The sequence below is a fragment of the Mesoplodon mirus genome (assembly GCF_964341445.2).
Source record: "Mesoplodon mirus genome assembly, chromosome: 4".
Classification (NCBI taxonomy): Eukaryota; Metazoa; Chordata; class Mammalia; order Artiodactyla; family Ziphiidae; genus Mesoplodon; species Mesoplodon mirus.
The window spans coordinates 84,785,728-84,813,014 of record NC_138979.1 but is presented as its reverse complement, the minus strand read 5'-3'; the positions used below and the strand labels follow the sequence as shown (position 1 = coordinate 84,813,014).

The following is a 27,287-nucleotide window of genomic DNA, read 5'->3' as shown; positions in this document are numbered from 1 at the left end:
TGTCCTTTCCTCAGAGAGGAAATAAAACATCATGGAAGGATTTTTAATCTTCTCAGTAGTAAAACAAATGGAGTGTCCTTTGGCAGTATATAATTAAATACAATTTTTCCTTTACCTTACTTAAAGCTTGTTTGTAAGGGAAGGTAGGATTTCTCATTTTTACATTGTACCACAGTGCTTCTCTATATCATACAAACTGGCTTTGAAATTTTGAAATTCAAATTACTAATCTATTATTTGTCCCAGATAAATTATTACCTTTTTAAAAAAATTTATTTTATTTATTTTATTTATTTTTGGCTGTGTTGGGTCTTCGTTGCTGTGCACAGGCTTTCTCTAGTTGTGGCGAGCAGGGGCTACTCTTTGTTGAGGTGCACAGGCTTCTCATTACGGTGGCTTCTCTTGTTGTGGAACACGGGTTCTAGGTGCATGGGCTTCAGTAGTTGTGGCACACAGGTTCCACAGCTGTGGCTTGCGGGCTCTAGAGTGCAGGCTCAGTAGTTGTGGCGCATGGGCTTAGTTGCTCCATGGCATGTGGGATCTTCCCGGACCTGGGCTCGAACCATTGTCCCCTGCATTGGCAGGCAGATTCTTAACCACTGCACTACCAGGGAAGCCCTACCTGGTTTTTAACAGCTATACTCTTAAAAATTTTTCTTTGGATGGGTTGAAATAGTTATTCTATTCATTATGTGTTAAGCTATAAAGTACAGCTATGCATCTCTTTCTTTTTCAATCAAAGAAGGTAGATACAGGGAACTGTGGTTTCTGAGAATGCAGGATCTATGTCAAGAATAAGATCAGCACGAGTGTTATACACAAGAACCACATCAAAAGATGATTTAATTGTGAATTGCAACATGATGGCTTAGAGAGACTTCCAATGAGGAAAGCTGACAGCCCAGACTTAATCTTCTCCTAGATGGTGAAACCTATGGATGAGTCTATGAATTATAATGAGCTAAACATAATGAAGCAGAGAGCAGATGAAGTCAGCAGATCTCGTGACCACGATTTGATGGAAACTGGAGTGAAGTGGGAGGCACTGGGTGAGAGACTAAAGGTCTGAATGGAGGGAGAAAAAAAGGAATGGACTTTACCTTTGTAAACCTACTTCCCATTGTGTCATGGGGTCAGTGAGGCATAAGCTGGCCACAGGCTCCTTCAAGAGGCAAAAAACCTCCACGGAAGTAGAGTTAAAGACATTCCACTACACTGACTTTTTATTATTACATAAAACAACTGGTAAGATGCAAGATGACGAAGAAAGAATTCTCATAAAATCTGACTTGATACTGGCATAGGACAGACATATAGATCAATGCGTTACCATTGAGGATGTAAAAGGAAAGCCCCACATTTACGGCCAACTGATTGTAAGAGTGCCAAATAATTGAATGAGACAAGAATAGTCTTTTTAACAAATGGTACTGGGACAACAGAATATCCACATACAAAAGGATAAAATTAGACCTCTACCTCATACCATATGTAGAAATTAAGTCAATATGCAAGAGCTAAAACTACAAAAGTCTTAGAAGAAAACACAGGTGTTTATCTTCATGACTGGATTTGGCAATTCTTAGATATGACACCAAAAGACAAAAATCGACTAACTGAACTTCATCAATATTAAAGACTTCCGTGTTTTGAAGGACACCATCAAGAAGGGGAAAGGGCAAGCTCCTGAGTGAGAGAAAATACTTGAAAATCCTATATCCGATCGAAGACTTGTATCTAGGATACAAAAAGAACTCTTACAATTCAATAATAAAAAGACAATCCAACTTAAAAATGGGCAAAAAGTTGAATAGACAGTTCTTCAAAGAAGATACACAGATAGACAATAAGCACATGAAAAGTGCCTCAACCTTATTAGTCAACAGCAAAACGCTAATCAAAACCACAATGAGATGCCACTTCACACCTACTAGGATGGCTATAATCAGAAAGATGGGTAATGACAAGTGTTGGCGGGCATGTAGAGAAACTGGAATGCTTACACACTTTGGATAAAAATGTAAAATGGTGCAGCCACTCTGGAAAACAGTACGGCAGTTCCTCAAAAGTTTAAACAGAGTTACCATATGATACAGCAATTCCATTCATAAGTATATTCCAAAAAGAAATGAAAAAAATATGTTCACACCGAAACCTGGACATGAATGTTCATAGCAGCATTATTAACAATAGCCAAAAAAGGGGAAACCACCCAAAGGTCTATCAACTGATGAATGGATAAATAAAATGTGGTATGTCCATACAAATGAATATTATTCAGCAATAAAAAGAAATAAAGTATTGATCCACGCTACAAAACAGATGTACCTTAAAAATATTATGCTGAATGAAAGAAGGCAGTCACAAAGGACCCCATATTCTGTGATTCCACTGACATGAAATATCCAAAATAGGCAAATCTATCGAAACAGGGAGTACAGTCGTGGTATTAGGGCTGGGAATATGAGGAAGGGAAAACTGGCACAGGGTGATGGCTAAAAAGTATAGGGTTTCTTTTTAGGGTGATGAAAATGGTCTAAAATTGATTGTGGTGATAACTGTATAACTCTTTGAATATACTAAAAGTCACTGAATTGTACAGTTTAAATGAGTGGACTGCATGGTATGTTCATTATATTTCAATAAAGCTGTCACCAAAAAATAATGGATGCTTTGGGGTAATGGTGTGCTGCTCAGCTTCAGATCACTAGCCATGGTTCAAGACACAAACAGTCAACAGTGTGCCCTTTTTATGGAAAAATTATATAGGAAAAAGCTGTCTTTTTTACTGGTATCAAGTCTAAAAAATTAAGAGACAAATCTGTGTTTCACTGCTCAAAGCATGGAGTGATTTATATTTCCCCCAATTAAGTGACTTTTGGGTCCCAAAACTGATTAAAAATTACCTTATGTTTTAGCATATTAATCTGAATATCCATTTCACTTTGACTGGTTTTTAAATCTCCATGGAAACTAAGCTCTCCATTTTCATATTCATTTAACTTCCTTCTTGGCATTTTTAAGAGTTTCTTAAGTCTGTAGAAATGCATAGAATGAATAAGTCAAGTTCTTTAAGAGTAGATAATTAATAACTATTTAAACAGATATATGTTCTATCATATAAAATAAACTCTATAAATTATAATCCTTTCTCATCTGTTCTAATCTAATATGGGTTGAAAGCATAATAACTAACTTATAATCTTAGGTAAATAATATGAAGAAAAATTTTACGACACATGCTAAGTAAAGAGTTAATATAGTATGTGTATACATATATTATACGGTTCTTATAAGGAAGCTGTTATTAGTATCCATTTTTAGTATGTTAATATGAAATACTAACTTATTATTAAATACTAGTTATAAACCAGACATCAGTATCCAAGCTGAAGAAGAAGAGCATATCATATATGAATGTTTTGAAAAGACACAAAAAGACATTTTGGTACCTACTGACCACAGCCTCTACAAGAAGCAAAGAAATAACACACAAAAAATCATCGACACTCACTCACTCAAAATAGAAAAAGAAACAAGAAAGAACAATCTTTGGCGTCTGAGCTGCTGGAGAAGAAAACCAGGCTGAGCTTCATAAAAAAGGAAATCAGCAGAGAGAGAATGTGTACCAGTCCCTTCAAGCTGTTTTAAGAGATCTAGAAATCTTGCCCAGCACAATGTTAACAAAATGCCAAGCAATGTAGAGAAAATTAAATGAGAGAAAAATACTTATGAGAATCAGGGAAGAACCATAAGTACAATACCAAAATCCACAGATGCTCAAGTCCTCCTAAGCACATACTCCTGTATACTTTAAATCATCTCTAGATCACTTATAATACCTAATACAAGGTAAGTGCTATGTAAATAGTTATAAATACAATGTAAATAAATTCTATGGAAATAGTTGCCACCTGAGGCCAATCCAAGTTTTGCTTTTGGGAACTTTCTGGAATTTTTTTCCCCCTGAATACCTTCAATCTGAGGTTGGTTGAATCTGTGGATGCTGAGGGCAAACTGTGCTCAGCAAATAACCAGAAAGGAAGCCATGTGGAGGCATCACAGACATTGGGAAACACTCTATTTTTTTTTTTATAATCTGAGTGGTCAAAACATGAACATTAATTTTATTATTCTTTAAGCCATACATATGTTTTTGTATGTATATTTTAGAACTAAACTTTTAGAGCAGAAAGAAAACATAAGCAAGATCAAGATAGTTTTTGATGTTGTTAAACAGTGACACAAATAGGTTTTTAGATATTAAAATACTTGAACGCTGAAGGGGAAGAACACAACTAAAAGAGGGCAGGATTACCCAAAAGGAGCAAAGATATCTTGCAGACATAAAAATTCAAGGTAGATGATGAAGAGCAGAGTGACATTACTATATGCAAGGCACACTATTGTTATTGTTTTAGAAATCATTAAAGAGGAACTGTAGTACTGGGGCACTCAAAACAGTTTCAGATTGTGCTGTGAGTTTCTAAAGTAAACTTTTAAATAGGATGGATGATTTGTTTAAGTATGAATATACACATATAAAATGAATTTGTATCTAAGGTTTTAATAAAACAAAATTATAGTTAAATCAATTAATTGTTGAAATTATCAGAAATATTAAAATCTTACCCAGTAATCTCTTTTTCTAATTCAGTATTTTTCTTCATTACTCGATCCAAACTATATTCCAGAGACTGTTTTAACTCAATATATTTCTTGAATTTCTCCTTTTCATCCTCAAAAAAAATTCATTATTTTTTAAAACCTAGAGACTTACTCTTCTTTCTTAAAAATATTACTTCTCATGAATTCATGAGTAATATATGTTTATAGTGAAACACAGTTTATAAACCTGATGCCAATAAGGACAGATTTCAAAAATAATGACTTTTCTTGAAACAGCTTATATTGATTTTTCATTTTCATCATTTCATCATTTTTCTAGAATTTAAACTGCCAAAATTTATTTGTTAAAAACAGACGTTTTGGGACTTCCCTGGTGGCATGGTGGATAAGACTCCGTGCTCCCAATGCAGGGGGCCTGGGTTCAATCCTTAGTCAGAGAACTAGATCCCACATGCAGGCCGCAACTAAGAGCTTGCATGCCACAACTAAGGAGCACACCTGCTGCAACTGGGGAGCCCGCCTGCTGCAACCAAGACTTGGAGCAACCAAATAATAATAATAATAATAAATAAATAAGTAAATAAATAACCCAGAGGTTTTTACACGTTAATGAAATTTTTTTAAAGACTGGTTATATTTACGTTTTAGTTTCGAAAGATGCCCTAGAAACATTTTCATCAACGGTTTAAGATATTCCAGGTTTTGTTAAATCACATCTTACTAATATAATCTTTGAAAAATTCCCACACAAGATAAAGCCTTGCATTCTCTGTAAGCATTCTTCCATAGGTTACAATTTCTCCATTTCTATTAACCATTCTTCTCTTTAAATAAAGTTTAAGTCCTCTGTACACTAAATAAAAATGTAACTTCGGGCTTCTCTGGTGGCGCAGTGTTTGAGAGTCTGCCTGCTGATGCAAGGGACACGGGTTCGTGCCCCGGTACGGGAAGATCCCACATGCCTTGGAGTGGCCGGGCCCGGGAGCCATGGCCACTGAGCCTGCGCGACCGGAGCCTGTGCTCCGCAACGGGAGAGGCCGCAACAGTGAGAGGCCCGCGTCCCGCATAAAAAAAAAATGTAACTTCTTCTTGATTCTTGTAGCTTTTTCTCTCATCCTTTTTCTCCCTCACTCCCGCTACTGGACTCTTACATTCTTTTTTTAAATTAATTAATTAAATTTATTTATTTATTTTTGGCTGTGTTGGGTCTTTGTTGCTGCGTGCGGGCTTTCTCTACTTGTGGTGAGCAGGGGCTACTCTTCGTTGTGGTGCGTGGGCTTCTCATTGCAGTGACTTCTCTTGTTGCAGAGCATGAGCTCTAGGTACATGGGCTCAGTAGTTGTGGCTTGCGGGCTCTAGAGCGCAGGCTCAGTAGTTGTGGCGCACAGGCTTAATTGCTCTGCGGCATGTGGGATCTTCCCGGACCAAGGCTCGAACCCGTGTCCCCTGCATTGGCAGGTGGATTCTTAACCACTGCGCTACTAGGGAAGCCCGGGACTCTTACATTCTTTAACGCATGGTCTCATCCATAATTCATCTTTCATCACTTATTCTCTTCTTTTACACTAAATTGACTTTCAATCTTGTAACTCCACTAAAAGTTTTGAGGGTCATCAAGAACCGTTTCTTCTTCAGTCCTTACCCTGCTTCACTTCTCAGCAGCAACCGCGAACATGACCACACTCTGCCTCTGCTCCTCTGAGCCCACCTCAGTCTGAATGACAGTAACCCTTGATGTTCAGTCCTTGACCCTTTCTAATCCTCTTTCTAAATTCTCTCAGGGCTCCTTACATCTCAAGGCTTCGTACCAGATTCCCTAACCTGCCTTTCCAGCCTTGACCCCTTTGCTGAGATCACCTGTACTTTTCTCTCCCTCTTCTTGCTCCTCATAGACAACATCCTCAGCCACACTCATGAGCCATTACTCAGTGAGGATTATCCTTGTACAGAGCTATTCTTGGACACTTTACGTTTATTCTTATTGGTGTTACTTTGAGTGTAGTGTTATTTTCTAATCTTGGGGGGCACCCTCACCCTTAGGATGTTGACCAGCATACTTTGTCTTTATTTTCTTTTACAATGTGAAAGTTTTTCACAAGGATCAGATTATCAATTATTTGCCCTTGTTTTCTTCTCTTTTTTTTTTTTTTTGGCTGCATTGGATCTGCGTTGCTGCGTGTGGGCTTTTTCTAGTTGAGGTGAGTGGGGGTTTCTCTTCACTGTGGTGCGTGGGCTTCTCACTGCAGTGGCCTCTCTTGTTGCAGAGCACAGGCTCTAGGAACGTGGGCTGTAGTAGTTGCAGCACATGGGCTCAGTAGTTGTGGCTCGCAGGCTCTAGAGTGCAGGCTCAGTAGTTGTGGTGCACGGGCTTAGTGGCTCCCCGGCATGTGGGATCTTCCCGGACCAGGGATCAAACCTATGTCCAATGCAGTGGCAGGTGGATTCCTAACCACTGCACCAGGGAAGTCCCTGCCCTTGTTTTCTTTTGAATGCTTTCCTACTCCATAGAGACCTGACCTTATGGAAGTCTTCTGACACTCCTTTCAGGTGAATACTCAACTATATTGTTTGGAGTCTTGAGTCAGCTAGAGCTCTCTCTTCTTCCCAGCCCAGATTCTTCATCTCAACACTGTGTTGACCATATATCTTAACTCAGGTTGGCTCTGGCCTGGGGATTCCTGAGATGAGAACTTTAGGAGAAGCCAGGGCTACTGACTGAGTTGGTGAAAAGCTCCTCATTAAATTTTTGATTTGTGTAGACCTTAAAGTGGCCAATAATTCTATGTCATAATCCTAACTCATTTCTATAGGAATCTACAGAAAATCCCTCATTATTTTTTTTTAATATGCTTAATCAGTGTGGGGTATCCTTACAAAATTTTCAATTTCTGATACTCGAATAGATGTGTTTGACAATGTAAGGGGACATCTGGCACTCTCATTCACATGAGACTCCCTTTGTCAACATATTGTGTTGTCACTCGTATGAAAAGTATGCTAATACAATGTGACTAATGCATATCAAGTCTAGAAAAAATAATTTTCAATGTTTCTTTGAACACAAGAAGGGCCAGTCAATAGAATGTTCTAGTCCCCCTGACAGGTATATCTGTATAATGACACTACATGAATCTAACTATTGTGATGGAAAGAAACGAGTTGATAGGTGCATCTACCTCATCCCTCCAACTTAGGGTTCAAAATAGAATCTTCTGATTTTTAAATCATAAGTAGCTTCCCTACAAAGGAGAGTATAAATGGCAGGAGAATTCCTTTCTGCTTGGTAAATAATTACATAGCTTTCACTATACATTGATAAATTGGAATCCTGGATTACACATCAGTCTTTTCTGAGACTGGCTGTTACACCTTTGAAAGGCTGATTAACTCAAGTGTCTGGGAGAAAAATTGTTCCTGAACTTGCCATGCTAGGAGCACCTGTTACTATGTAAGGCCCTGATTGAGCAGCCATTTCTGCTTTTTCACTGGCATCTCTTTTCTTTTTTTAAAGAAAAAAGGGGGACTTCCCTGGGGGTCCAGTGGTTAAGACTTTGCCTTCCAATGCAGGAAGTTTGATTCCTGGTCAGGGATTTAAGATCCCACATGCCTCCTGGCCAAAAAACCAAAACATAAAACAGAAGCAGTATTGTATCAAATTCAATTAAGACTTGAAGAATGGTCCACATCAAAAAAATCTTTAAAAAATAAAGTAAAATAAAATCCAAGAAAGGAAAAAATACATTCCTTTCAGAAAAATGCTTGCATAGTGACCCAGTATTCCTTCTTGATAAAGAAAATGAACTACAACATTAAAAGTAATTCATTCTCAAAATAGCACTGGAGGGTTTAGATTACAAGGGAAGTTCAGAATTCTAGATCAAATCATTACTCAAATTTCTGGACTCAAACAGATATTTGTGTACCACTGTTCATAGCAGCATTGTTAACAATAGCCAGAAGGTGGAAAAATCACAGTGTTCATTGACAGATGAATGAATAAACAAAATGTGGTATATATAAAATATTGCTTTTGGACTGTCACCATCTTTTTAATTAAAGTCTTACTATAAAAATCAATTTTATTATTTCAGTCAACTTCCTCTATAAAGAGGAATTATGCTACCAGTAGCAAGTAGTATCAATATAAAAATAAACTCTTTTATCAATGAGACTTTTCATAGTGTCCAAAATATTCTTATATATTACTAGTAAAAAAATTAAAATTCCTTTTCAGCATGACAGAAATTAAGAGATTGACTTACTGAACTTGTACTTAACAGGTTTTTCTGAAGCTCTTCAATTTTGTCCGCTTGCTCTTTGACTGTAGCTTTTAAGTGGCATTTTCAATTTCAAGCCTAAAATGCATATTTTAAAATAATTACTCTCACACATAGATTTTAAAATACCACACAGTTTCTGAACAAACACCTGCAGGTTCAATTACATACATTCTTAGAATTTTGAAAAGTAGATGATTTGGCAATTGTGCCGTTTTCTAGTTGTGTTCTGTGGATAATGTGAAAAATTTAGAAATAATGGAGAAAAATTATGCATTTCAAAATAGCTCAAAGCTGAAATGTTTACCCAGCTTTACAATGATGTATTTATTGTCATAACTGATATAATTCTCATACTATACTGCTTATCTGCTCTATACTTATACTTAAGTTATTTTCTGTGCTGCTTTAAATTGTACTTTTGGATGTGATCCTGCGTCTTCTCAGCACATCTCATGGCCTCTGTACATCGATCCTGTGCTTCTTGCAACTAAAAGGAGAAAATTTTTTTTAAATTACTGATAATCTAGCAAATCCGCCATCATCTGTTTTTATGTCTTTCATCTGCATATTGTTTATGGCTACTTTCCTGCTGCAACAGCAGAGTTGAGTTGCTACAACAGACACCTTGTGAACCACAAAGCCTAAAATATTTACTATCTGGCCCTTTACAAGTTACTGACTTCTCGTACTAAACCACAACATCATTCATGCTTTAAATTATATTTTATCAAATAAATACACAAATTTATAAATTGGCCAAATGGGGAAAGACATTTATATTTTTTACTCCACGCTCTATACCAACTATAATTTTAAATATCCACATATGTGAATGACCACAGCTCTTTCAGTGATTATGAACGTTCACACTACACACTACTGTTGGTGACAACCAGATGCTTCAGGGACTAGTGTGAGAGGTAGTATCTACACAGGAGCCAGAATGCGTGGGTCTGAGTCCCAATTCCACCACTTATTTGCTGTATGTCCTTGAGCAAATTACTTAAATTTTCTGTGTCTCAGTTTCTCCAGCCGTAAAATGAAGATAATAATAGCACTGACCTCACTGGGATGTCGGGAAGATTAAATTGGGGGTGTGTGTACATAACGTATTTAGAAAAGTACGTGGCACATAGTAAATGCTAAGTGTTTACAATCAGAATTATTACTATTGCTGTATTTTATGTTCTAAACAATTTGATATTTTAGGCAGATGGCATGCCAACAGAAGTGGTCTCCTGTACAAGTCACACTGAAATCATTCTCCATCCCATTGAAATTGGCAGTAAACAGGGAGCATGAGGACCAGAATGTATGTGCCCAGTACTTCAAAAACTTTCACTGATTCCACTAGTCCTTTTCTCCACTTATAATAATTTATAACTTACTTCCTCTCTGTACTACTCAGTGGGCAGTGATCATGGACTAATATGCAAATAGCACCTCCTGGATTGAGTGGTACATAACTTACATGACCATCAGAGGAAGGGTTAAGTCACTGGCATGGAAATATCACCCTACTGCTAAATCAAAGTTCTGAATCAATTCACTCCCAGCAACCGGTTATGTCTAGAAAGCACTCGGATGAGAAAATTAAGGTTATGTGGTATGGATATTGGAGAAGCTATCCACAGAGCGTTACAGTTGGTGAAATGCTATCAATGTGAAAATCCCCAGTTCTGGCTGCATAATGAAGGAAGGCAAATTTAGATTTTTTTTTCTAGAGTGAGGGGGAAAAAAAGAGCATTTAATTGAACAATTCTCCTCTATTAGATTAAGAGCTTTTAATTGTATATTTAATTGCTTAAAATACATTTTAATAAAAGATTATATCAATATCTCCAAGAAAAAGTTATTGTATGGTATAAAGGACTTAATTGTATCCTAGCAACTGTTAAGCTAAAATATTTTCAATTTATGCAAGACAGGTGCCGTGCATATCAATAAATATTCCCTGTTAGACAAATTTATACTTAGACGAGATTCTCTCTCATGAAAAAACATTAAAACAGTGTAAAATTAAGGGCTAAACTCTTCTTCACAGACTAGATGACAGGGTCAATGAGAGCTAGGACAGTCAGAGAGAGAGCTTCATGGAGAAGACTCGGGGCCAGGTCTGAATAAATGGAGGATTAGGCAGGAGGAAAAGAAACTGTAAAGACAGAAAGGACAGCATGAGTAAAGGCCAAGAAAAGGTGAAATCAGCCAATTAACTCAGAGGATAAAACCCAACAGCAGGGAGATAAAAATTATGTCCACACAGTAACTTGTAAATGACTGTTCACAGCAGCATTATTAACAGCCCAAAGGTGGAAATAACCCAAAGGCCCATCAACTGATGAATGGATGAACGGCTTAGCCACATAACGTGCTGTTCGACAATAAACAGAAATGGAAGTACTGATATGCGCTATAACATGGATGAACCTCGAAAATGTTACGTCAAATGAGAAAAGCTAATCACAAAGGACCACATACTGTGTCATTCCATTTATATGAAATACCCAGAATAGGCACATCTACAGAGGCAGAGATTAGACTGGTGGTTGCTGGGGCTGAGGGAGATGGGGGCCATGGGTGATGGCTAATGGATGCAGGGTTTTCCTTTGGGGGTGATGGAGATGCTCTATAATTGATGCCAAGTGCACGACTCTCTGAATATACACGGAGAGACTGAACTACACATTTTAAATGGGTGAATTATGTGATATGTGAATTATCTCAATAGTTTTTTTAAAAATACAATGGCAGGATCTAGATAATTTTCTTAATTTTCTATTTTGGGTGTACATACTATACACAATCTGAGTATCTCTACGCTTTTACAATATATCTAAAATGAAAAGAAAATGAAGGCAATGCCTAACTTCAACTGGTTTGTATAATGACCTTTCTGCACAAGTTATTCTGAAATCCATGAAATAAATATACACAGACACTATATCCATTCACAAAAGTGAAGATGAAAAATGACAATTTTATGGAACATTCCATTAAACATTATCCTCTGACTTTATCTGGCTTGCTTCATCATGGTAGTAGAGATATCACTAAAAAATACTGTTTAATAGAAAAAAAAAGTCTCTCAACTTCTGTGAGGAATCACGCACAATTCTCAACTTTCCTAAGGGTAAATATTGTAAGAAAAAATATATAATGCAAACGGCAGGATGAAAGTCAGAGTTTAAGAAACAAGTGCATTATAAAGATAACAAAATTATAATAAATTTACTTGTAACGAAAATACAAAAAAAGCCATCCATGAAAATTAGTGTCCTAAAGCACTTTATCCTATACATTAAGTATTGACACGTTAAATTTCATAAAAACCTGACTTGTGACTTGATGTAATTTTTTCTTTAAATCCTGTGCCTCATCTTCTAAATTAGTACGATAACGTGACGTGGCCTCCAGTGAAGCCTCTGACATAGATTGCTTTATTAGGGTATCAGCCAGTTCTTGTTGAAGTTGTCTCACAAGTGCCTAATAAGATACTCTGTCACTGATTTTATAAATTACCTTATTATTAAGTTATGTTAATAATAGATAACTCCAACCTATGTACTTTGAAAACTATCACCAGAGACATCAATTTGTCTCCTTCTTCTTGTATGTGCACCTTCCTGCTCACTGAATTTGGTTTAAGACACAGAAGGTGTTACCCTCCGGCCTTATCGCTATTAAGTTACTTAGACAATGGATTCAGTCCCACTATCCACTCCCCGACCTTCCCAATCAATTTGCTGAGCTTGAGGACCTCCTCAAGTCTCAGAAAGAAATGGGTGTGTAGGTGGGACGAGTGGTGGGAACATCTTCCCTCTTCTCTACTGGAGGCTTCCATTAACTTCAGAGATCCTCACATATTCAATCCAGTGCTCAATAGATTCCTATCTCAGAATTAAAATGAGGTCATTCCCATTTTAATTCCTAGAATTAAAATGAGACCTTCAGGGCCTCCCTCTGCCTCCTGATAGCAGCCCCTGTGACCCTGTCCCCCACCCTATTCCTGCTACTCATGAATCTGCCACCCCTCGCTAGTCTGAAAATGGGAGTCCAATGCCAAATTAATAAGTCACAGAGAGCTACAATTCTCTTTGTATTGGACAGATTTATATCCAGATGATAGTAACTGAGCCTTGAAATGAGAATTATGAGCAAATTATTTGTAAAAATGTTCCCAGTAAATTATAAATAGAAGTGGGAAGATTAAATCAAGTATAGTTTTGCTAAAGCTCACTACTTTAATCCCAAATTATGAGTTAATGAAAAGTAGATGCCTTTAAAGAGTTGAGAGGTCATAAGAATACATGGTTGGAGGCTGAACTATTTCCCAAATTAATTCAAATTGACATGAATAAAAATAAAATTATATCAACTAAAAAGTTATGACAAGCTACTGAAGGAAAAGTACTATGAGATATGGCATCGACACATCAGTTCATTTGGGAAATCTGGAATTGACTGTCAAGGTAATACACACAACTGAACCTTAATTTCAAAATAATTCATTTTAGATCTGAGCGTTTCATTTATCTGCTTCATCATGATACTAAAATGTGGTGACATAAAGATTAAAATTATTAGCTTAGCAGTAGAAGAGTAAATTACTAATACCTGTCTATACCCATTAACAATTTATAACTTAATCTCTTAAAATTTCATAGGTGACACAATGTCTACTCAAAGTAAAGCACCTCTCAGGTCTAATTATTTATTTGCTGGATACAAGGTATGCTTTTAGGCTGATTTACAGTCTATATATTATTTCTATTCAACTAGATTCAACATTTAGCCATAATCAAAATCACTTTGAATTTTCTTTCAGGAAGTCTGAGAATTATTTCTCTTCTTGGATACTTACTTCTCTTTCTGTTTTCTCATTTTCATACTGATACATTCTCTCTTTTAAATGATTACATTCATTGATTAACTCCTTGTTCCTTTCCTCCAGCATCAGACCTTGTTTTTCACTTTCAGCTTGAAGTTTTTTCACAATCTCCTGAAACTGGTCTTGGATGTTAATTACTGTCTTCTCTCTACTGTCGGCTTTGTTTTGCGCATCATCCAGTTGCTGTCTGAGCAATATGTTTTCACTCTGGAGTTGAGATAATCTCTCTTCTAAGGATTCCTGCTTTCCAATGTATTTATTCACTTTGCCTTGTTCGCTTTGATACATGTGTTCAAGTTCCTTCTTTTGACACTGTGCTTGGCTTAGGTCTCTCTGTACACGTTCTAACACCAAAGTCTTTTCTCTGAGAGCATCCCTCGTGTGATGGAGCTTGGTTTTTAGGCTACTGAATTTACTTTCAGCTTGAGAAAGTTGCTGGGAAAGCATCTCATTGTTATCGTTCAGGTTAGACACATCAAAATTCATTTTGTCCTGCAAGCGTAACCACTCATCTCTTGGTCTCTGGAAGGCAAGTTCCAGGTCTCTTTTTGATGTCTGACTTTGATGGTGATCATGTATGGTAGCAGCCAGTCTAGAACGGTCGGATTCCACTTCTGCTTCCTGTCTGTCTTTGCTTTGTTTTTCATTCTCCAGCTTAGAGTTTAGCATTGTATTCTCAGCTGTCAGAACATTAAGCTGTCCAGTATATTGGAATATTGTCTTTGTTAATGTTTCCTCATTCAGTTTTATTGTCTTTTGAAGATCATCATTCTTTTCTTTTACAATTTCAATGTCCTCAACATATTTCTTTTCCTTTTCCTGGTTCTGACATTTTATTGTGTCGATTTCCAGTCTTAGCATGGCAACTTCATCCTGCAACATGTGGTTTTTATGTAACAGATCTTTTTCTTTTTCAGGACTATCGGACACCTAAGTGAAATAAAGGAGATTTTTAGCTAGTACTCAATAAATTGACATTTCATGATTTCCTCTGAAAGACTAACCTATATGTTGATACAATGAAAAGGCTGCAATAAGTGGATATCCAACTGGAAAAAATAAGGTTGGATACAAACCTCAGACTTCTTACAAGCAGAAATCTTCAAAAGTTCAAAAATTTAATTGAAGACAATGAATCCATGAAAGTAAAAAACAAACCACAGGAGAATTTTTAAGAAGCTCAGAATTGGAAAGGCCTTTCTCTAAATTATAACAAACCCAGAAGGCTTAAAATAAAAGATTAATAAATCTGACTATACTTAAAAATTGCATCTGATGTGATATATTTATACAGTGGAATACTACTCTGCCATAAAAACAGAATGAAATAATGCCATTTGCAGCAACATGGATGGACCTAGAGACTATCATTCTGAGCGAAGTAAGCCAGACAGAAAGACAATTATCATATGATATAGCTTATACATGGAATCTAAAAAAATGATACAAATAAACTTATTTACAAAACAGAAAGAGACTCACAGACGTAGAAAACAAACTTATGGTTACTGAAGGGGAAAGAGGGGGAGGGATTCATTAGGAGGTTGGGATTAATATATACACACTACTATATAAAAAACAGGTAATCCACAATGACCTACTGTGTAGCACAGGGAACTACACTCAATATTTGGAAAAAGAATCTATAAAGGTATATATATATATAGATAGATAGATAGATAGATAGATAGATAACTGAATCACTGTGCTGTATACCTGAAAATAGCACAGTATTGTAAATCAACTATACTTCAATAAAAAATAAAATAAAATACCACCTGCTAGCTTAAAAAAAAACTACGTCTGCTATCTAACCTATACAGCTACCCCATAGTAAAAGCCTTAGCTCTGTATATATTTTGACAGATTAAATTTCCTAAAATTTTTTTTCCTGAGAATATTCCATAAATATTCTATGTTTCTAATATTTATATAGTCCTGAGAATATTCCATAAATATTCTACGTTTCTAATATTTTTATAGTCAGTTACAAGAATCACATCTACTGATAACTGTACTAAGCACTTCTACAAACATCAGTTAACTCATTTAGCTATGACAGTCCTGGAAATGAGGAAGTCAAAAATACAAGCAAGCTGCAGGCTTTTCTCCAGGTCTTCTGACTTTACTATGAGTCCTCTTACACCAAACCACAGCTAGTTCTCTAGTACAAACATATAAATATGAAATGAGCCTTATATTTCACTACGGTGCATACACTAGTGGTAAATAAGGTAAAATTTATAGAGATCTTAGAAAATCGTGAGATTATTCGCTGCTGCAATAACTTTTATTCTCTCTTCATAATGCTTAAAATAGTAAGGTAGGGGGAAATACAATGAACTGTTTCACTAAAAATAAAATACTTATCAATAAATTATCACTAAATAAATATTATGGCATATCTATCACTATTTTCAAAAGTTCCTTGTACTGAAATAGGACACCACATGGAGCAAAGTGTTAATTTTCTCACAAGTAGAAGAATGACATCCAAAAGACGGTCTCTGAACTGGCTATACCTTTCCTCCTTACCATCAGTGGAAGGGATAAACTAACCTCTCTATTAATCTATCAAGGAAGTGAAATCACTGCCAAAAACCATAATGTTGTTTTGTTTGTTTGTTTTGGGGTTTTCTCTTTTTTTTTTTTGGTAATTTTGTAAGTTTATTCTAAGGAAATAATTTTTTTAAAGTGCTCAAAAATGTTTTTACGGGCTTCCCTGGTGGCGCAGTGGTTTAGAGTCAGCCTGTCAATGCAGGGGACACAGGTTCGTGCCCCTGTCCGGGAAGATTCCACATGCCACGGAGCGGCTGGGCCCGTAAGCCATGGCCACTGAGCCTGTGCGTCCGGGGCCTGTGCTCCGCATGGGACAGGCTACAAAAGTGAGAGGCCCATGTACCGCAAAAAAAAAAAAAAAAAAAAAAAATGTTTTTACAACTAATGTTGCAGCTTTTACAATACTGAAAAATTGTAAGTGATGTGAAAATGTCATTGATGGGGTACTGGTTAAAGAAATGACAGTGAAGCCAAGAACAGACTCTGATTTAGACACTGAAAATGATGAGGTGCATAGTGATTGACATGTTCACTCCAAAGCAGAGGGCAAGAACGTATTCAGTGCTGGGCTTTGGTCAGGTAGTGTGGTCGATGGTGGAGCACACATGGTCTTCCCTGCCTAAACCGCCATCAGGGTGCAGACTTTTCTAGATGGTAGCAATAGTTTTCAGATTATGAAAGGTTCATCAGTTCCTATGGAAAATATTAAAAGCCTCTCCTTGGATGAGGCTATTGTATGTCACTGCTTGACTGTTGCAGACAAATGGATTTGAATTAAAAATACTACTTGAATTAAATTTAATCAAATATAATTTAATTATGTTTGAATTAAAAATATTAAATATCCAATGGACGAGAAACGTCCACCCCTCCCCAAAATATACTTAAATAGGTTTTAAATATCCTCTACACTGTCTGTGATGTATAGTATTGGTTTTTAAAATATATACATATACAGATACATACACACAAATATTTGAAAATGATTAAAGAAAATACCTCAGAATTCATTTCCTTATTAGTCATTTCTATCTCCTTTTGTTTGGCAAGGTGACTGGTCAGGATTCCATCTTGTAAAATTCTGGCATTCTGCTCTCGAGAAAGCTGCCTCTGAGCGTCATTTCGCTCTTCTACAACCTGGAGACACATTTCATGAGGTTTTTGGTCTCATACCATTAAAAAAAAAAAGTCAAAAGCTTAAGAGCAGAATTAAAAAAAAGACTGTTAAAAGGAAGTAGCCTTTTAAAATAAACACAAGGATATTTATCCCACATGAATAACTTAAGATTTTAATTTAAATGACTGCTAAACTTATCACAGAGCAAAAATACAGGGAGATATAGTATTGTGAAAGAAAATCTTTTTACAAAGCATTTAACTAGTTCCATCGCAGTCTCAAGGCAATTTACCCTGTATTTTAACATAGAAAAGCCAAAATTAACACATGGATTGGAATTAAGAATATTACTTTCGAATGGACCAAAAATGCCAATCATTATGTTAATCATTAAGCTCAATTTACCTTCCATTCCTCCATTCAGAAAACATACACAGAGCATGTATTAGAAGCTAAGAATGGCAAGAAATTAATAATTTAAGCTATAAATGTCATAGTTCATATTTAGGATGAGATAACACTTTTTATTTGTTTTAAACCTAAATAATATATATTAAATCAAAGAGATATTACAAATAATACTGAGGAAATACTGTTGGAAATTTGAAATTTTCACCAAAGATTAACTTACCTGATTCAGATTATTTCTCACAGTCCTCAGTTCCATGTCTAGTGCTCTGAGAGTGAGTTCAAGTTGTTGTTTCATTTCAACTTCTTTACTGTATTGCTCTTCTTTTCTTCTTAACTGCTCCCTAATTTTTTCATATAACCTGTCAGCATTTCTTCTCTTCTTTTTTTCTTGTTTTAGGGTGAATCTGCAGTTAAATATGCTTACCTTAAAATGTGTTTTGTTGGAAAATAAAAAGTTCATTTTATGATCTGGCTCTTCACCCGCTGATTTAGTATCCTAATGAAATTTCTGTTCTCCAGTTTTTTTTTTCCTTTCTAGGTCTCATATTTTTAATTCCTCACTTCAATCTCTTCATAAAGATATATATACTTGAAAGGTAGCAATGAAAAAACATTCTGCCACTTAAGTAAGTTTTAGTCAAGAGTAACTCTGGTGAATAGTGTAGGAAAGAAATTTTGAAATTATTCAGTGAAGTTAGGCCGAAAATTACCCTGTTTTCCACACTGTCATAATTACTCCTCCTTTAGGACAGATAATTTAGTTACTAGTTAAAAAGAGAAGCTGTTGTTTAGAAACAAGTTTATAAGTTCACTAGAAATAAAATTTCAACTTCATAAAATACTACAGGTACCCCTAAATGACTTACAGTGCCAGATAAAATCTGCAGATGCCTTTTACAGAACATATATCTTCAGATACTGTAATCCAAGACTAGGCTAGGGAGTCTAATATCTGTTGCCCCACACTTTTTATGTTTCTTCTTTTGCAACCTTTTCAACTTGTTGTTTATTAGCTATTTAATAAATAATTTTAAATCCCGTAAGGCAGGATCCATATTAATTAATTAAATAGAGAGTATTTTGTGCTTTCAGCACAAACCTGTGAACTAATTTTATCTCTGTATGAAAGAGATATTGAATAAACTAATCAGTAATCACCTTCCATTTTTACCTTTTATTTCATCCATGCATATGTTAAGAAAAAAACTTCATAAATTTTAAAAAAATTTTGTCTTCAGAAAAATGGCCATTTCATACTTCTGTTGGTGGGAGTGTAAAGAAATATAAACTTTCTGGAGAACAATTTAGAAACATGGATCAAAGACCTTTTTAAAAAGTTCTCATACTTTAACCAAATAACACAATATTAAAGAATTTATTCCAAATAAATAATCAGAAATGTAGAAATGAATTTATAGAAGAGACATTCCTTGTAGCATTAAATATAATACAGAAAAATGAAAAATAACTGAAATTCAATTTGCTAAAAAAAATAATGACCATAATTCAAAAAGACACAAGCACCCCAATGTTCACTGAAGCACTATTTACAATAGCCAGGTCATGGAAGCAATGTAAATGCCCATCAACAGACAAATGGATAAAGAAGATGTGGCACATATATACAATGGAGTATTACACAGCCATAAAAAGGAATGAAATTGGGTCACTTGTTGAGACGTGGTTGGATCTAGGGACTGTCATACAGAGTGAAGTAAGTCAGAAAGAGAAAAACAAATATCGTATATTAACGCATATATGTGGAATCTAGAAAAATGGTACAGGTAAACTGGTATGCAAGGCAGAAATAGAGACACAGATGTAGAGAACAAACGTATAGACACCAAGGGGGGAAAGCAGCGGGGTGGGATGAACTTGGAGCTTGGGATTAACATGTATACACTAATATGTATTAAATGGATAACTAATAAGAACTTGCTGTATAAAAAAATAAAATTAAAAAAAAGAGAGATTACAAAAAAATGAGGCTTTGTATGGAGGACTTCTGTATGGCCATGAAAATGATGATTTGGAAATATATACATTAAATAATTAGTAGATGTATCCACTGTTAAGAACTTGTTGTATTATTTCCAAGAATTTCACACTCCACAATACTAATGAAGTTTTCTCCCCTGTAAAATCCCAGCAGGTAAGTTAGCAAGTATAAAACTTCCCATAGGGCTTCCCTGGTGGCGCAGTGGTTGAGAGTCCGCCTGCCGATGCAGGGGACAAGGGTTCGTGCCCCGGTCCGGGAAGATCCCACATGCCGTGGAGCGGCTGGGCCCGTGAGCCATGGCCGCTGAGCCTGCGCATCCAGAGCCTGTGCTCCACAACGGGAGAGGCCACAACAGTGAGAGGCCCACGTACCACACACACAAAAAAAACCAAAAAACTTCCCGTAGTATTAAAGTAAATACACATCTGTAGTATTACAGTAAATAGAAACAGTTCAAATATTTCTTTAAAACCAAGACGTTCAATACCTCAAGCTGCAGAGCTCTTGTTCCCACTCCACTTTTTGATGCTCTAACTGTGATTTCATTTCTTTTGTTTCTGATAGTTCCTTTGGTAGCCCAGTAACCTTACTTTCCATTTTGTTGTTTTTTCCTGTAAGTAGTTCACAGTGATCTTTTTTAAGTTCTATTAATCTTTCATATGAAAGAACTGCATCCTGAATTTTCAATAAGCTAACAGAATCTGCATTAGGAATAAACAAGATAGAAATAAAATATATGAGTAATTTTTATGTATAAAAGCACTGTGCATTTTCACCTTCACTCATCCATAACAAAAAAAAATACATTTTTTTTTTGGCCATGCCGCACAGCATGCGGGACCTTAATTCCCTGACCAGGAATTCAAGTGGCTAAATATACAATGCCCCAAAGAGGTGGAGGAAAGAAACAGAAAAAAAAATATTTGAAGAAAAGAATGGCCAACAACTTTCTAAACTTAATGAAAACTACAATCCCACAGATCCAGGAGGATCTGACAAGGAGAGAAGAAGTGGCAGTAAACTATTTTGTAATATTCTTACCCTATATATGACGTGGTACAATATTACTTGAAGGTGGACTGTGATAACCCTAAGTAAAATACTGTAAACCCTAAAGCAACCACTAAAATAGTGAAACAAAAGAGTTACAGTTAATAAACCAAAAAAACAAAAAAGAAATAAAACTACATCATAAAAATTACTTGATTAATCTAAAAGATGGCAGAAAAAGAAAAGGGGAACAAAGAACAGATGGGATAAACAGAAATCAAACAGCATAATGACAGATTCATACCTACTGTATCAATAATCACATTAAGTGAAAATGGTCTGAAAACCTCAATTAAAAAGCAGATTGTCAGGGACTTCACTGGTGGCGCAGTGGTCAGGAACCCACCTGCCAATGCAGGAGACACAAGTTTGAGCCCTGGTCCTCCCACACGTCATGGAGCAACTAAACCCATGCGCCACAACGACTGAGCCCACATGCCACAATTACTGAAGCCCATGGGCCTACAGCCTGTGCTCCACAGCAAGAGAAGCCACCGCAATGAGAAGCCTGTGCACCACAACGAAGAGTAGCCTCCACTCGCCATAACTAGAGAAAGCCTGTGTGCAGCAATGAAGACCCAACACAGCCAAAAATAAATACATAAACAAATTAATTAATTTTTAAGAAAAAGCAGATTGTCAGACTGGATCAAAAAGCAAGACCCAACTGTATGCCACCTATAAGAAATGCACTTTAAACATACAGACATAAATTTGTAATAAGGTTAGAAATAAGATATACCACACTAACATGTGTCAAAACAAAGCTAAGCTAGACTGGCTATATTAATACCAAACAAAGTAGACTTCAGAGCAAAAAACATTATCAGCAACAAACAAGGTCATTTCATAATGAGGAGTGTCAATTAATAAGAAGCATAACAACCCTAAACGCTTATGCGCCTAGTAACTTCAAAATATATGAAGCAAAACTTGAGAGAACTGCAAAGAAAAATAGACAAATCCACAATTACAGTCTGAGATTTCAATACCCCTCAATGAATAAGTGATAGAAAGAGCAGGCAGAAAATCATCAAGGATACTGTAGACTTGAACACCACCATTCTTTTCAAGTAGCCATGGAACACTTACCAAAAGACTATATTCTGGGTTATAAAATAAAGGAGTAAGTCAAAAGGATTTAAGTCATACAAAGTATGTTCTCTGACCACAAAGCAATCAAACTGGAAATGAAGAACAAAAATATTTCTGGAAAATACTCCAATATTCGAAAACTAAATAACACACATCTAAATCATCCTTGGATTAAAGAGGTAATGAAAAGAGGAATTACAAAGTATTTTGAACTGAATAAAAATGAAAACATAATATATTACAATTTGTGGAATGCTGCTTACTTGCATGAAAATTTATAGCACTGGATGTCTATATTAGAAAAGAAGGTCTCAAATCAATGACCTTGGCTTCCAACATAAAAATCCAGAAAAAGAGCAAATTAGGGGACTTCCTTTATGGTTCGGTGGTTAAGGATCTGCCTTTCAATCCAGGGGACATGGGTTCGATCCCTGGTCGGGGGACTAAAACCCCACATGACATGGGTCAACTAAGCCTGCCCACTGCAACGACTGAACACGCAAGCCACAACTAGAGAGCTGGCATGCCGCAACTACAGAGCCCACACACGCTGGAGCCCACACCCAATTTGGAGTGTCACAAATACTGAGCCCACATGCCACAACTAGAGACAGAAGCCCATGCGCTGCAACAAAAGATACCACATGCTGCAACTAAGACCTAAAGCAGCCAAAAATAAAATAAATAAATAAATATTTTTTAAAAAACAGCAAAGTAAACCCAAAGCAAGCAGAAGAAAGGAAATAAAAAACATCAAAGAAAAAATCAATGAGAAAAAACAAAACAAACAAAACAATAAAGACATGGAAAGATCAATGAGGGACTCCCCTGGTGGCACAATGGTTAAGAATCCACCTGCCAATGCAAGGGACACGGGTTTGATCCCTGGTCCAGGAAGATGCCACATACCGCAGAGCAACTAAGCCTGTGTGCCAAAACTACTGAGCCTGCATTCTACCATCCGCAAGCCACAACTACTGAGCCCGTGTGCCACAACTACTGAAGCACATGTACCTAGAATCCATGCTCCACAACAAGAGAAGCCACAGCAATGAGAAGCCCTCACACTGAATGAAGAGTAGCCCCTGCTTGCCGCAACTAGAGAAAGCCTGAGCACAGCAACGAAGACCCAACACAGCCAAAAATAAATAAATAAATAATTTAATTTTTTAAAAAACCAGTGAAACCACATATGTTCAGAAGGTGAATAAAAGTGATAAACCTCTAGCCAGGCTGATAATTAAAAAAAAAGAGAGAGAGAGAAGGCACAAATTACCAATTTCACAGAAATGAGTAATGAGAAATTACTACAGATTCTATAGATATTAAAAGACTGACAGAGTAATATTATGAACATTATGTAAATAAATTTGACAGCTCAGATGAAGTGGGTAAATTCCTTGAAAGAGGGAAAATACCAAAGCTCAATCAAGAAAGAACAAATAGGGCTTCCCTGCTGGCGCAGGGGTTGAGAGTCCAACTGCCGATGCAGGGGACACGGGTTCGTGCCCGGGTCCAGGAAGATCCCACATGCCATGGAGCGGCTGGGCCCATGAACCATGGCCGCTGAGCCTGCGCATTGGAGCCTGTGCTCCGCAACGGGAGAGGCCACAGCACTGAGAGGCCTGCGTACCGCAAAAAAAAAAAAAAAAAAAAAAAAGAACAAATAAACTAAATAGCCCTATATCTAAAAAAGAAACTAAAGTCCTACGTAAAGACCTTCCCACAAAGAAAATTCCAGGCCCAAATGGCTACACTGGTGAATTCTACCAAATATTACAACAGTATACACAAAAATATACATATTTATACCATGGTCCTACCTTTACACTCCATGCCAAGTTGTTCTATTAGCAACATGGAATTCTTATAATTAGAGTAAAGCATCTGGCAATCCTCAAAAGCTGTTTCAGATGACTGAGTTAAGTCATCAAGGTCATCCATAGAATTAATTTGCTCTTTGACCTACAAACAAAACATACTATTTCACAATGTCCCCAAAATACTTATAAAATATACTAAGTGTACAGAGGTGATAAATATCTCTTTATTAAAGTAAAAACACAGATACTTCTTAAAAGAACAGATTTTTATCAAAGGGATAATTTTATCAACAGTGTTTCTAAATTATTTTTTCAAAGTAAATGTTTCTACAACAAAGGAAGATTTTCTATTTTTCCACTATACCTTTCACAAAGTAATTTTTTACTACAGGATAATATTTTTTATAATTAATTTTTTACTCTACCTTGTTCTTTTCATTAGATGTTTCCTTTGTAGTCCTAAAAAAACAAACGATTCTTTTCAGGCAAATATTAAATACTTAAAATACAAAGAATACCTAAACCTATTATTTTTTACATAAAATCTTTGCATTGGTAATTAATTTTCTATAAAAGAGATTAAACAATAAATAGAAAGAGTAACATTAAAGGACAAAGAAAATACACCATAATAATATTAACAAAGCATTAAATTAAATTAAGCTGACAATCAAAGGAAAAGGAAAAACATAATGTTACTTGCATTATTTGATAGGAAGAAATATACCAGGGTTTTTTGTTATCGTCATTTTCAATAAAAACTAACTTTATGGCACTAAAACCTATTTCGAAAGTATTAAGTCCTATATGAAAGAAACCCTTTTTTAATAATCATGATATTAGCTTTTCGAGGACTTACTATGTAATTGCTATGCATTATTATAAGCACCTTACATGTCTTAAAGGCATTTTAATCCTCACAACAATTCTGGGAGAGAGGTAATACATTAGGTCCTTTTTACACAGGAAGAAACGCAGCACAGAAAGGCTAAGTAACTTGCCCAAGCCCATACAGCAGATCGGCAGCTGACCCAGAATTCAAACCCAGGAAATCTGGCTTCAACACTTGTGTTTCACAATATGATGAGAAGGTAATATTTATTTTAAGTGTTCTTAAGTAATATGATAGCAAATGAATCTGTATTATTATTCCATGTCTAGTTATAACTATAAATAATAATTTCTGAATCTTACACATATTTTTCAAAAATAAAAAGACTTTAAACCCAGGCAATATTGGAATTCTATTTTCAATAAAGATTTGCTTTTGTAAAGAAATTCATCAACCCACTGATGAGGGTTTCATTCACCCATTCATTCATTCACCCATTCAGCTGTTTATTCATACATTCAACATATACTTAGCGCACAATTACGTGTTAATGACACTTTTGGTATAGGAAGCATGACTTTTGAAATTTAGAACTTTATAATCCAAAAGTAATAATCTGTGATAGATTGTTAATAGTTTTTTTCCTATCAAATATAAACAAAATCTTACCCTTTTCCCTGGAATCTAAACCACTATGAAGTTAACATAACCTGTTTTAGAGTACCTTACAAAACCATAGCCACTCATGATGATACTGTCATCTAGAATTATCAAGGAATGATTAAATCCTTTTCAGTATGGCCTAAATGTTTGTAAATTTGATTATATAATTTTTAAAAATCTATGTATGACAGAATAACTTTTAAGTACTCATCTGCATATTCAATTATATAAGAATATTACACTTCAAAATCAATGAACAAGCCCTTACCATAAAACTATACGTGAATAGAAGTATTATGTACAATTAGTTTACTATAATATTTTAAAGATAATGTAATACAATCAATAAGCTTTCTAATATTGGACATGCAAACAACATTAAACTGAATAAATGCATCCTCTACTGGCTCATTTCCAACAGCATACAAACATACTCTAAAAACGCCCATCTTAACATAAAAAGAGAAAGGAAACTCCCTTGAACTCCACATTCCTCTTCAGTTACCTTCCAGTTCTCTATTGCCTTTCCCAGTAAATATTCCCTAAGGAGCCGTTTATACTTATTCACTACAGTCCAGCTTCCATGGGGAATATTTATTGAAACTACTTCTGGTCAAAGCCACTCGTCCTCATCTTAACCTTTCAGCAGCGTTCATCTGGTATAGTTGAGAATACTCCTGTCATGACCTGTACACTATATTATGCTGTTCTATTTCCAGAAAAAGTATTCAGTGCTAATATTTCTTGACCTAAAAGAATTTGTAGATTTTACCTGCCATCATCCTGATCTACTCCACTTAAACTGCTGTCATCCTTCATGTGTAGCAGACCACCACTCAGTGAATCAGCCTTCTCAAACATTGGTGTAATCACACATTCTTTTGATGTCCATTTTTCATTTTCCTTTTTCTTTACTTCCTTCATGTGCACGCCAGGACTGCTACTTTAAAAAATCCATTAAAAAACCAATGTTTTCTAATAATTCTACTGATAAAGAATAAAAAAACAATTTTTGTAAAATTCCAACTCTTACCCATCATAAGTCATTTATTAGTTCAGAAAACACTTATGAAGTACCAACCATATGCAAGCAAATACAAATTCTTGCTTCAAAGACAGATACACAATTATGATACAATGTGATATGTAAGCGTTGACACATGAAAGTTATAAGTGAACATAGGAAAGCTTTACAGAAGAGGTTAAATAAACAGAGGAGGTCATGAGGAAAAGAAAATGGAGAAAATCATTTTACTTGGTGATTAGAATGTGAGCACAAAGATTAGACACATGGAGTCTAGGTGTTTCCTAGAAACTTGGAAGGAAAAGTACAAAATACATGGAAGGAAGAAGAGAGATGAGTCTGGAAAGACATTCTGAAGAACCTCAAGTGCTACAATGAAAAGCTGGAGTTCACTGCCTAAAAGCAATGACTCTTAGACATGGGAGTAATAATTAGATTTCTACTATATTTTTTTGTTTTGTTTTGATATATAATAATGTTTAATTTGCATGATTTTTAAAAATAACATGAGGTACATAAAACACGAAAGAAGAACTGAAGGAAATATCTTTGGGGGAAAATTTACTTTTAAACACACACATGTTGGGGTCATGTCAGCATCAGGGCTGAAAGATAGGTACCTCATAGTAGCCCTCCACCACCAGCAACAATTTGGCATCTATCCACAGACAACAGTGGCTTTGTGGCAGTTGCAGGATCCAGCACCATAAACCAAGGGACCTGGGAAGAGTCCTGCCCACCCAAGTGGTAACAGACATACAGACCACAGCCCAGCTGTGGACCCTGCATGGCCCATGAACTGGCTCCAGCCACTCTTAGCAACGTCCAGGGAACCCCTGGAAAACACTGTCTTAGACAATCACCCACAGACGAGAGAGCCTTTGTGGAAACCCAGGTTTCCAGCAGAGAAGTGCCAG

General features: G+C 36.0%; 1 long non-coding RNA gene and 1 pseudogene across 4 annotated transcripts in view; both read right to left on the bottom strand.

Annotated features, from left to right (window-relative positions):
• Positions 1–27,287, bottom strand: part of LOC309801982 — a 128,347-nt gene that overhangs the window by 29,528 nt on the left and 71,532 nt on the right. The gene's annotated exons all lie outside the window — the stretch shown is intronic.
• Positions 1–27,287, bottom strand: part of LOC309802253 (ankyrin repeat domain-containing protein 26-like) — a 91,486-nt pseudogene that overhangs the window by 16,096 nt on the left and 48,103 nt on the right. Inside the window, exons 17-28 of the transcript in view lie at positions 26,119–26,289; positions 24,277–24,310; positions 23,852–23,993; positions 20,371–20,584; positions 18,105–18,288; positions 17,356–17,493; positions 13,771–14,727; positions 12,240–12,392; positions 9,326–9,396; positions 8,892–8,984; positions 4,633–4,739; positions 2,907–3,036 (exon numbers count right to left, since the gene is read on the bottom strand). The product of the transcript in view is annotated as an ankyrin repeat domain-containing protein 26-like (transcript). The remainder of the gene's footprint in view (positions 1–2,906; positions 3,037–4,632; positions 4,740–8,891; positions 8,985–9,325; positions 9,397–12,239; positions 12,393–13,770; positions 14,728–17,355; positions 17,494–18,104; positions 18,289–20,370; positions 20,585–23,851; positions 23,994–24,276; positions 24,311–26,118; positions 26,290–27,287) is intronic.